Source organism: Myzus persicae, unplaced genomic scaffold, assembly GCF_001856785.1.
Source record: "Myzus persicae strain clone G006 unplaced genomic scaffold, MPER_G0061.0, whole genome shotgun sequence".
NCBI classification, from domain to species: domain Eukaryota; kingdom Metazoa; phylum Arthropoda; class Insecta; order Hemiptera; family Aphididae; genus Myzus; species Myzus persicae.
In genome coordinates this window covers 62,604-76,622 of record NW_019101461.1, presented here as the reverse complement: position 1 = coordinate 76,622, position 14,019 = coordinate 62,604, and the positions used below count along the sequence as shown (strand labels likewise).

Genomic DNA, 14,019 nt, shown 5'->3' with positions numbered 1-14,019 from the left:
AATAAATATTTAAAGCTCATAAACATACAAGACCTAAAAGGAGGATGAAACTGATGATAATTATTTTATAATAATTATGTTTCTTAAATAATTCTTATTAAATAAATTGTAACTGAAATATTTGAAAATAATGTCATGATTAATCATTTACATGTTTTTATAAATTGATTAATTTTTAAATGAACCTTTTTTTATTTTACTTAAATCCAGATTTAAGAACAACAAACTAACATGGACCAGGAAATATGAAAAAAAAAATGTTTATTTAGAGATTTAAAACCATTTGAAAAACTTTCAAAAAGTATGTATATAAATATGCTCATTGGCTCACTAAATTTAAAATTGCATTTTATTTTCCAGGATCGTCCGAGCAGTTTTTTATTGCTTTGACCATGAAATATATTATGCAAATTTTCCAATAGTAAACTTTTGTGCATAACATAATATTATATAAATTAATACAGGTATAACCTAGGTAAATGCTTGTTAACTAAAATATAAAGTTTAGTTAAGTTATTCAAAAATAAGTATAAATAGATAGTTAAAAAAGATAAATATGTAGGTTTGTTATATTAAACAGTTAAATATCCATTGTTTTCTTCAATATTAGTAACCTATACTCTTATGATAATTCAATTATGGAATAGTTGTTTTAAATTTTCATAAGTACTAATATTTTGCCTAGCGTATTTTCGCTATCTTAGTACACTTAAAAGCTATAGCGGGTATTATTTTTACAGAAAATACTCATTATCTCAAGAAGCATCATGAACAAAATGTTTTAAATATTTATTTATTACGAAATTTGATGTCACTATCGGTACTCAACAACGTTTTTGATAAAATAATTTTTTCTACATTTTCGAATTAGAAAATACAAGGTGCTTTAAACTTTTCTTGTGGTGAATATGATATTAAAAATTCGTGTAAATTGAATGAATCCAGAAGTCAGTTTTTCCACCGAGAATGAACTTAAAGAAAAAAGGACCTATAATGGCGATTCACACATTTTCTTCGGTGCTTCCTCATTAAAAAAAAAAATTATTTAATCAATTAAGTTAAGATGACAATTAGACATTACACCAAATATGTTCAACTTGTTTATTTCTAATACATTTATATTTAATATTGGATTTAGTTATTTATAGAACTCAGTTTTTGGAAGGAGCGAGTTCCAAAAGAAACAGTTTCCTGGAACGAATTCCTTTTTATAAAAAAATAACGAAATAAAACGAACTTTTTCGTTCCTTTCGAGTAGGATTTCTTTTTACACAGTATGTAAATAATTTAAATTAAAATATGTTTTTTATGTGTTTGTTGCCAATTAGTGATCGCTATCGAGTATATAAATTAATCGTATAATATAATATTAATTTTAACTGTTTAAAAAATAATAAATATTATAGATGAATAAAAAAAATATATATATTCAATACTATATTCCTGAATTAAATAGAAAATGTTAAATGTACTTGTAGGTATATATAATTATGATTAAAAAATTAAGAACCTAAGTATACATATGAAAAAAAAACATTGATGATTTGATAAGATTTTTTTTTTATTTGAAACTAAAAAAGGATCTCGTTCATTTTCCAAAGGAACGACAAAGGAAAGAATCCTTTTTTTAAGGAACGGAACGAATTCCTTTTTAAAAGGAACTTACCAAACACTGCCTGAACTACATGATACTCTCCATGGACAAGTTATTTTTTATCACCACATTTTTAAAAATTGATTTTTACTTCACTGGTACAGTGTTAACAATACATTTATTAAGTTGATATTTTTATTTCAGGTATATTGTATACCCACCTAATATTTATTAAAATTTTTATTTAATATATATGTTGTTTATTGTACTTAGTAAATAGCGGATTTCGTCACCTACTTCAAACCCTATAGAAGAGCATCTGCGCTCTGTAGGTTAGCTAACAGGTTAGGATTTTTATTGAGTTTAGAATAAAGAATTCTGTTGTAGTAGGTAGTCTCCTGTGTCATATATTGTTTACGGTGGGGTTCAACATCACTGTTTGCAATAAAATTGGATTGGTACGTAAAAAGGAACCTAAGTAATGTACTCTAATGTCTTCGACTGAAAAGTCTAAATCTTATTGATGATGTAGGATATATGGCTGAGCATAACTAACTTGTAAAGCAGGATATACATTTATAGAACGAATTTATACTTTGATTATTGTAAATCGCAAGACAATTAAGTAAACACTAAATAGATTTAGAATTTAAATATATATTAATATTACAACTCATAATGTAAACCTCCACTAATCCAACTACTACATTATTAACAACACAGGCAACTTAAATTTTGTATCCATTATTACTGGTCAACTTAAAAATACATATGTTTTTAAATAAATTGGTTATTAAGACTACTTAAAATAAATTAAGCAATTAAAATAAATCCAGTGTTCAGTATTTTTAAGTGTTTTAAATTTTAAATTCGAAATACTTAATTCTTAATACAATTTAACCGCAGCTATATATGATATTATTCCGTGCTTATTTAATATTAATTGTGGTATTAATAATAACAAAATATGTAATATTTTATAATTGAGTTCAGTCTCCGGAGTCCAGACATATTAATATTATGATTACTTGGTATCACACGAAATCATTGTTCAGAATGACCAAATTGAAATAACTATACTAAAACTATATAATACAAGTGTCTGTTCAACAAATAATTGATTTTATAGAGATCGTGTAATTCTGTCATGTAACCGCTTTTACAAAAACAAATCGAAAACCATGTTGAACATCGACCGTGTCATTTACGGCGTAACAAGAGTACAACACAATATTATTATTATGTTTCGGTCATTGGGAATACTGAGGCCACCCCAAATAACACTTAAACGAAAAATATACACTACGTAATACGTGAGTATTATATTATTATTATTATGCATGGGTACAAGCGAAAAAATAGGTGTATACTGTGAAGCCGAATGCATTGAGACATTATTGCTGAATAAGTAAAACGGCGGAAGCAGGGGCACGAGAAGTAATAATAATAATAATAATAATATCACATCAAAAAGCAAACATATATTAACATGGGAAAGGCGCTCCATAAACTGCTGATAAAACACAACTGACGCACATTATACACTGCTGGTAACGAAATAATAATAACGTCGTTTCCACCGTTTTTTGCATTATTATATGGATGGATGCAATAAAATACCCTTTCTCTGCCCTTTTGTATAATGTTAAGTCAAAAGGCCGCTCGTTTTTGTTTTCTATTTTTTCCGACATATTATTATACCTACACCTCAACACCCCCCCCCCCTCTACCCACACCTACGCCGCATACATCACCACCACCACCGAGTACAGTGCGTATTGCGTGCACTCGTCATTGTGGTCCTTGTACCACCGAACTCGTGACGAATAATGACGTTTTAACCATAAAAAAGTGGATTACAACAAATAGTAAAACAAAATGTAATAAAAATAAAAAATAATAAAATAGATTTCGAAAAATCAGGTCAAAACTTAAATGTTAATATTATACATAGGTAGGTATGTTATTTTTATTTTTATTTTTTTTTATTTTTTTTTTAATGGACATTTTATATATCTTCGTGGTTTTGTGGTTAAATGAACACTGTTTATCACCCACAATAATAGTATCATAATTATATCTATAATAATCTTTTTTTTTATAGCTGTTTAATTAACAATTTTATTTGTTTTATTACTAAAAAAAAAAAAGTACTCAATATCCTAATATGAAATTCACAAAGAGTTTACTTTTTGTTCATTCATTTAATATTTGATACATGTTTGCACTAATTCTTTTAATCATTTTAATCGATTTATGAGCTTAATAAATTATTCACATCATGCATGGTTAAAAATCGTTAATTAAGTTTAATTTTATTTATTTAACCATCGTATGTTGTTATAATTGTGTAATGAGTACTTGCTACTTAGAATTCGAATTCAAAATTAGTTAAATCCGACTACTGTTAACTTGTGTAAACATAGTGTAAACATTATGTTAAGACGATTTTACTGTAGAAGAATTAAAAAGAAATAGTTGTCCTGGAATTCGGTCTAAGTATCAAAATATTCTTGCCAGAGTAAATTAAAACACAATAACAGATGAATGTATCCTGCAAAATTTTAAACCGGAAGACAACGCAAATAATTTAGATAAAAACAATGACAAAAAAAAAACACAAATATAATAGGGCTGTGAATTTTTGGCTTGTATTGTGAAATATAATAATATTTTGCTAACTATTTTTTTTTTATCTTGAAACGAGACCTACAAACTTTACTATCAACAATTTATAAACGAAACTTCTCCTACGGTCCCACTATTTATTCTGGTGAGTGGTGGACACACAACACTTTAAAAGATCGTGGATATAAGTTTACAGTTTGAAATTTTCCATCGACCTTGTAAGTAGAATTGAAACACAAGCATTCAAATATGACTGTGGAGACATTTCATAAAACTAAATTACAGTATTAAAATTTAAAACACAAGAAGCTTCTGGCATATTACAAAATCAACTTCTGAAAGATTGGTGGCAACTGGCAACTATTTAGTCCAAAGAAAAAGAAAACGTTCTACAACGATTCCACGGAGATAGAAAAAAAATTGCATTTTATCTAAATATAAACAAAATCAAAAGTAAAGTATTAAAGTTTAAATGTAAGGTCTTTTGAATTCTGGCCGAAGCGAGAAATAATGGACCACCATATTCTGGAATAATTTTTCCTGTTTCTCCCATATTATATTATATAGATTAAATATTTTATCTATACAGTATTCAAAAATCAAATAACTATGTTTTACATCAATAGATGATAATTTATTCCCAAGACTTTAAAAATTATTAAACCAATTATTTATAGCTTAAGTTGAATTAAATTGAATTAATATGAAACGAATTCGATCTATTTGAGTTAGCAATAATATTTTAAAACTACTAGTTCATCTTTAGGTCGTGTTGGCATAACAAAATTCGCAATTTTAATAGGTATTATAAATTTTAATATAAATATATCCTATTATATCAAGATATTTAATATTATTTTATTCATTACGATAGGTAATCAATAAATTTAGATCACAATCTTTAATCAACGTGGATGTTAAGTGACTTAACATTTTCATATTATCCTGCAATAAATAATAAAATAACACTATATATTTTACGAGTATACATAATTGAGCATTGCTCGGAATCGGTTTTTTCACTGGACTTTGTGCTTTGCGAACCACACCAAGTAAAAGAAGATATTTGCTTTACTCTCGGTCTAGATACCTAACTAAGTATTAATGTTAAAAAATATAGTATAAAAAATTTTGTGTAAAAACAAAATCTCAGCGTAAATTTTTATAGTCTTTAATTTAGGTTGTAGATTTTTTTTTTGTACACAAAATAATTTGTTGTAAGTACTATACCTTTAAAATTAATACTTATAATTATTAATTCATCCTTTACAGAGTTTTCCAAACAAATAGCATTATATTATCACTAGTAAAAATGTAGGCAGAATGTAAAATTTACTTTATACTTATAACTAACTTGTATAAAAAATTAATTTACATTAGGTATATAAATAAGTGAAAGTTAATTCCTAAAACTTATATTTAGTATTTATACATTTTTATAATAAGATTTATTGTAACTACTTTAGAATAATATAGGTATAGAAAAACAATTAATGAAACAAACAATTTTTTATTTAACGTTGCTGGAAAAAATATAAAACGAAACACAATAATAAATTGTAGAAAATGAATATCAAACGCATATTATATTTATGTAAAAAAGTAATTAAAAATAGTAAGATAATGACCCTTGTCACAGAATAAATTCAAAAAAAAAATGAATAAATAAATAATTTTAATGACAGTATATTGTAGTAGACTTGAGAAATAAAACTCATTCGAAAGATCAAACGATTACAAAAACACTTATGTCTATCGGTAACTGAAAATATTGACAATAGTTATAATACTTTCCTTTTACTCGACGTCAAGAATTAGTTACCGAATTCCACTACTATATAATAGGAATATCTGAGAAATCAAATAAACCTTCTCGAAATTCATTGTTCACGCCCCTGTAGGTGTTTGATAGTCGATTTTCTATATATTATACAATTTATATTTACCTATACTTGAATAAATTATAATGGAATTAACACTTGACCGATTAAATAGTGTACCTACTATTAATACAAATACACAACGAATGGATAGCACTTTGTCAATCACTGATTTGTATATTAGCGTACCTATTAAACACCGTATGAAAACGCGGAAACAAGTTTTTTATACTTAGTTCACAGGTTAATAAGCCAATCATAATACACGCATTAATGCTTGTAAATACAATTACGTGATTTTTATTTGATCGGCATTCCGGTTCAACTGTATGTGTTGTGTAATAATGTTCTGTTTTAAATTTTTTAATATTATTATTTCCAACGCCATCTGCGTATTCGTCGTTTGATTGATAAATTATCATTGACGTTTAAGGGTACAGAAAAGGGATTTTTTGCTAACGGGATAATTAACGTTTTGCAGCTTGATTACAACAACATTTCACACATACAATCCAGTTACAGTATAAAGATCTAAGTATATATTGAAGCACTAAAAAATATAATATATTGTATAGATGGCATAAACAAAAACACGAGCCCCTCACTAATTGTTTATTAAATATTGGCCATGTAACTGTAATATATTCAAACAAAATTGCAATGCAAAATAGTAAATACCAAACGAGCAAAAGTTTCCCTAACAACTCTGTCCAACAAATTTTGCAGACGGACGTGGTGTTGTACCAGCAAGTAAGTATTTATCGTATCCCCGAGATCACGTGTACAATCCCTGGATACGAAATCCGACTAGGGTCAACAATCTCAGAGAATCAATTTCGTACCTTCTGTACAAGTTTTGTTAAATCTATTCGTTTTCCTTCGATCCCGGAAAGAAGTGTTATTTTTGGCTGGTTATTCAGAGGAAGAGGTGGAGGATGGGCGCCCATCTATACGTTTCCGATCCAAGAATACGGGTTTGATCGTTTTTGACAACACGACCGCTCGCGATGATGGTGTTCGTGAAGTTTCGTTGCTTTATTCTCCAACATTCAATGGAATTAATAGCGTCAGGAGACAGCTACTCGATCCGGAAGACCCGACAAGAGGCCTAAACTAGTATGTAACCGTGTAAGTACTCTAAGTCATTTCCTCAAAATCTGTTCATCAAGATAGGACTTATACCATAACGAGTGTACAGAGGAACTTGAGGTCCTTAAACTAATACACAAAATATTATTATTACGACCGTCTTAGATCATTATTTTCAAAAAAAATAAACTAATCATAGTCAAAGAATAATATTTAATTTACTGTTTTCAAGTTTAAATTTCATATAATTGCTATTCAGTTTAATCAACAATTATCAACTGTCGTAAAATTATATGAAAACTACATAACTATTCATTTATAATAACATAATATACCAATTTTTTTGCAAGTTCGGCACATTTAATTTTAAATAAAACACTGGGTATACACTATCTACAATCAATGTTACATCATTGTAAATTGAGTATATATTATCATTGTATATTTACAGTATATACTCAATGGTTGTATTAAAAGGACGGCATACCCGAATTTACTGTCATATATAGTGTACGTTAAGTATTAAAAATATGTATGGTAAATATTTTAAGCTATGATAAAATATTATGTTTGTACAGAATATCTAATATTTGTGTATAGATAGGTATGTATACATCTCAAAAATAAAATGCGTATATGGACATTAGGCATTCATTTTCTTTTATCAGCTAAACACTGAAAGTAATTATTTTAATATTTATATTATCTAATAATGTATATACTTAACTATAGATCATCGTTTTAAAAAAACAAGTTAACGATAATTTAATTTTTACTAAAGCGTTAATAAATGTGAAGAGGTTATTATGGCAAACTCGGTAATAACTAAAAGACTTCGAAGAATTGTTAGGAGATTGAAGTAAATAGAATTATGTTATTTTGCATTTCAGGTTTCACATTAAAATTAGTTAAAACTTAAATTAAATACCATTCCAAGAATTGTAATATTTTACATTCACATAAACGACAGTAATTAACTTTGTCATCGATTTCCAATATAATTATAATTATTATATTATTAAATAGTGTCTATATAGATACTTTTACCCATCGTCGTCCACCATAAAAACATATTCCAAATCAAAATAACAACCAATACATAATTATTGTTAATCGATCGTAAATTGCGTTGCAATTGTGCACCTTTCTCTATGACTACTTTAAAAAAAAATCTATTCCCAGAATTTGTTATATTATACAACTATATAATGGTACTATCGACGCAATAGATACTACTACTGCTCCGAAAGTTCATGTTTTAAAAAAATACATATTTTACCACGAAATTCAGAGCAATAGTAGTATCGATCCTTTTAGAATCTCAAACGAGAGACGCATAATATTATTATAATACCGAAATGTATATTATTATTATTATCAAGTAACATGCGCTCGGCGGCGACCGGCGAAACAGCGTGGCGCGACGCAACAATGATGTCGAAGAATACTGTACAGCGCCAGATCGCTAGCTCGGACATCCTGCCAGTAAAGGTCTACCGCCGTCATTGTTTCCGCAATAAGTTATTATGCAGATCTCTCCATTTAAATATTTCGCATAATTCATTTGCCCATTTCGAGGTTAAATAAACCGCAAAAGTTACGGCGGGCCGTGCGAAAAAAATATCTCCTTCAAAAACACAATAATATAATATATATAAAACGAAATATAAGTCCTATGTCGAGCACACGTCTAGAAACATGTTATTTCGGTTCAATATATAGTTTATTCAAAATCGACTGAGGCACAATATTTACAGGAATAATAATATAGAAACCAATTTCGAACGCATTTATTTTATTTTATTCTTGAATTTAATGAGCTATTGTTTCTATTGTCTGTTAGGTTGGTATTAAAGTATTACTTATGCCATGTGGTCTGCTTGCATGCAAACGGTAAAACAAATATCTTGTCACAATATACGGATAAAGATGAAATCATATAAAGCATATTTTTTTAAATAACCCAATACAATGTCCATCTCTAAAACAAACACTCAGGATCTTAAATATTATTTTTTTTATTTTTTTTTTCTTCTATGAGACATTTACACCTACTTATTTATCAGATCAAAATGTCAAAAAATATATAATTAAGTTGCACTGATTTAGTCAATCGTATTAATAAAATACATTTAATATTAATAATGTTACTGATAAGCAGTTTTGATACGTATGATATAGTGTTATAGTTTCAACCTAACTAATATAAAAATCAGTAATACATTTAATAGGTGAAAGTCAAAAAGTTAATGAAAACAGGCCAATAATACTTTATCTGTTTACTAAATAGTCAATATATAATATTTATTTTTAACTAATACTTATACTACGTTATAAATATTAGGGGTAGTGAAAAATTAAATATAAAATTAGATGAATAACTTTATTTTTCTTAGGTAAAATAGATGAGACGGTTTTAAAATTTAATCCGAAATAATTAATTAGTTTATCAACTTAGAAATCGAAAAATCGAAAAATCGAAAAATCTACTAAAATAATACAAACATGACCAATTTAAATAAAAATGTCTCAAAAACAATGTACAAATATTGTTTATCGTAATAAATAATAATATTATATGATTTTTCTAAGTGGTGTGTTAAACAAATATTTAACGATTTCAGCATATTTTTGAACAAGGTGATATTTTATTTTTATTTTGAACTCTTAACTATTGAAATTATTTACATTTCTATATTTGTATAAGTGTATAACTAATATTTAGTAACTATTATATTGAGCTCTATAAAAGCTCTACTAAAAACACAAAAAAAAAATCACAATTTTGTATAATATTCTGACTGATATAATTTGTAATTGAAAAAACAGCAATCTGTCTTAAATTGTAACTCGTAGTATAACTCATTAATCACTATAGTAATTAGATTAATACAAAAAATAAGCAAGTATGAAATGATTAAAATCAATTAAAATTTAAAAGATAGTAGGGATTCAAACACTGTATCTGTCTCTTCAGTAAAATAACTTATAGGCTATAGCTAATAAATGATAAGTTCATTACTAAGTATTAATTAGATTAAAAAAAATAAGCAAAAATATCAAGAAAATTACCTGAAAATTACCTTGTGCAATATTTCTAATTAAAAAAAAAATTAACTGTATTCCTTGGGAAAAAGTTTTGAAAATAAGATATTTGCTACATTCCATTTTAATATTTGATTCTAACTCATGAATATTTTATACCAAGTAGATCATTCTGCATCATTCAATATGTTTACAAAAACTATGTAAAGTGTACAATGTACAACCTTTTAATTTCCCCTCGACAACAAGATTTAAGAACATGATAAAATAATACACAGGTTGAACGACACGATCATCCAGAAATCAATAAAAAAAAAAAATTTTCAGGTTAGGTACATGGCAATTTAAGATTATTTCACCCTCAACCATTTGTATTATATACATATTAAGGCCTCCTTTTTACAATAATTGATAGAGATTTAAGAGTATTTAAGTTTATAAGTTTATTGGAACATAATCTTAAAAAACAATCGACTCTGTAGAGAAATCAATATCTCTAACTCTTCCTGCCAGCCTATAACCATAGGCCTTTTCTATCTGTGAATAATGAATATAGAACAATAACATTTAAAAAAATGTTACATTTGCTTTTTATCACAGTCAGAATATTATGCTGTCTATAAAATGTATTATTTTCAACAATAGTGCATAATTCATATCCATTAATTGTAAGCTCTAATTATTGGTGGTTAAAAATTAAAATAATAAATACATATATAAGTAACAAAATAATAAACAATTCTTAAAAAAGAAATCATAATTCTATTTATTTTTAATTTTTCATCAAAAATATTCATCAGCATTTAAAAAAAAAAAAATAAAACAGAATACATTTTTTTAAAAATCTAACGGTTGTATAACATCAATTTAAATAAACTGATAAATATTTAAAAAACTTTGAATGCAATATAGTTTCATTAAATAATTATAGTGTAACACTACTTTTTAAAAAAAAAAAATCTAGAAATTGTTACATTGCTACATAGAACTCATCCCACAATAGCTTAATCATAATAATTCAAAAAGAATCAAATATTGTGTGCAATTTAATATCACTTTAAGTGCCTAATGATGTACTTGATCAAAAATGTCTAATAGATAGGTAATATTGTTTTATATTGTCAACCAATAATTCAGTTTATAAGGAAATGTTTAAGTTCTAAAACCGAATGAACGCAAGTACATAATATAATATAATCATCCGCATAAAATATTTACAAAACTATCAATTTTAATAAAAACAATTAATTTAAATAAACATATAAACAGCTATACAACTATACCCTTAATGACCGTGGTATATTTCATATATTTTAATGTTATTTATTTTGGCATTTGACATGTAATTGCTTTTATGAACATAGTATTTTAATGCACCTGCCAGTGGAGTGTGCACACAATGCAAAATCCTGAGAATTCAATGCAGCATTAAAATATAGTATTGGTACCTATATATTTCTTTCGGAGAATTAAATAACCAAGGTTTGATTTTATGAAATTACATAGTTAAAATATCTCAGATCATGACGTCATTATTTTTTAACAATTAGAAATGACAAAGAGATGTTTTCTATCACCGGTACCGATAGCGTATTGGTATTGAAAATGATCAATACCTTTCGCTGGAATTGATGAATAACCTATAGCTGCTATTACTTTAGTATTTCAATAAGGGGTATAAAAATAAAAAGCTTTTTTTCAGTTCCTTTTTACCCAATTGCGCCGATGGTAAGAGGTTTCGGTATTGTTTTTTTTTACTAACTCTTGCCTAAAAATAAATTACCTATTATGTGTCGTTCACACATACACACACGTTTACAGTGAAATTGTAAAATTTCCGCTTATTTTTATTTTTTTTTTAATAGCTTTGGCAATGACTGTAGTAGGGGTCAACCTTTAAAGGCCGGCACGTTGTTGAGGCTAAACAATAATAGACGTGTACACCGACAATACTCTGGACCCTGGGGGATTTAATTCAAATCCACGACCTTTGTTCCATTTCAATTCGCGGTGTTGCTCTTTGCAATTATTGTTTTTGCCATAAAGTATATACTATTGCGAAAAAAAAATTCCTGAACAGACGCCAAAAATAAACATTTTTACTTGTTTAGAGAATGACGAATTGGTGTAATAATAATCCAAAGTCACCAATACGTGATATAATATCATAATGATAACATAGGTATTGAAAGTATCAAGATTTTCAAGGAATAAATTGGAGTGTATCGATACGTATCAGTAAATTTTGAGCCTTCAAGAAGTTACACGTAGAATATACAAGCGATACGTACCGAGCCGTATAAGACTCAAACTTCAATACGAGTAGGTACGTAACTATTTCCTATTTCTCCTTGAATATCTTGTATGTATTATAAATTCGTATAGTTGCAAGAATGAAAATTTAGAAGGTTTATAAAAAAAAATTCTCAGAACCATAAGAAAAAAATCAAATTTAATTCTTAACAATATTGAATTAATTATTAAAGCATTTATACATTTTATACTGTATCTGTATATATTCTTTTCTAAATAAAATTTAAAATTAATTTATCAAGACGCATTCAATAAAAACAAATCTCTAAAAAATTCTGTTTCGTTATTTTATGACATGCAAGATAATACAAACAATATAGTTTTTTTTTAATATTTCCAAAAATATATTGAGAAAAATAAAACCTCAGTGAAATTTATAATTTCAATAATATTTACAACACTTATATCAAAAGCCAACAAATATATCATTCCAGGGACAGAAATATATAAGTATCAATAATTATAGTTAGTATAGAAGTTCGTATAGTTATAGAGTTGTTTTTATACTAGCTCCTTGGTAAAACACCAAGTGCCAAATAATTATTTTTAAGAACACTAAACATCCATTTAATATTAAAAAAGATGGTAATCAGTATTAAAAATTCTGGTTGTAAAACATAATATCACAACGAACGTGAAAACAAGACAAAATACCTGTTTTAAATGAAATAATTATCAAAGCTTTTAAATTATTTTGATTTTTTGCTTAAAATTAAAAATTAAAATGTATTAACGTTTAAAGTACTTACCTATTTTTAGTTTCTTATTCAGCGACCACTTTGTGAAAATCTCATCATCACGTGAATATTTTATTTTATATAAAACAATTTTCACTAGCGTAAACAAACGGTTAGATGAAAGAGATAATTATTACCGACGACTGTCCCGCAACGATATTAAAGGCACACTGGATACAGAAAACTTTTCACGGTTTTCCCTAGTTTTCCGCAGCGCACCCTACATACGAAGCGCATAATCTAGTGATACTTAATACACGCTTGTTAAACGAATACAGCATTAAAGAAATATGCACATTTTTTTTTTTGAAAACGTTCGTTTATCCAATGGAGAACCGATGATAATTATTTTAAAAATAAGTGGTTTAAACATAAATATTTAGTTGGTTCATTGACATGCATAATATAATATAAATTTTACAAATACTAAATGTACATTAATACTTATTAATACATTCCATATAAATGATACATATTGCTGTTATTAACGCTAGCATGTATAAAAAAAATGTCTTCTATGATTAAAAAAATCCTAAAAATATTGTAAAAATAAAATAAGTTATTTACGTTTCTGGGTCAGATATAAAGATAATTTGGAGTAGCTTCAGTTTACGCATGGTTTTTGTTTACATGACTCACGTTTTCTTATATTATATATTATATTTTGTGGTATGGTATTTTTGTGTCATATTGAAACTGATTATTAATAAGCCAAGGAGCTTCCAAAATGTTC

General features: G+C 26.8%; 1 protein-coding gene across 1 annotated transcript in view; it reads right to left on the bottom strand.

Annotated features, from left to right (window-relative positions):
• LOC111029231 (protein amalgam-like) overlaps positions 1-13,557 on the bottom strand; it is a 341,924-nt gene extending 328,367 nt beyond the window's left edge. The window contains exon 1 of the mRNA XM_022308184.1: positions 13,299-13,557. The gene's annotated coding sequence lies outside the window, so the exon portion shown is untranslated. The remainder of the gene's footprint in view (positions 1-13,298) is intronic.
• Positions 13,558-14,019: the final 462 nt, after the last annotated feature.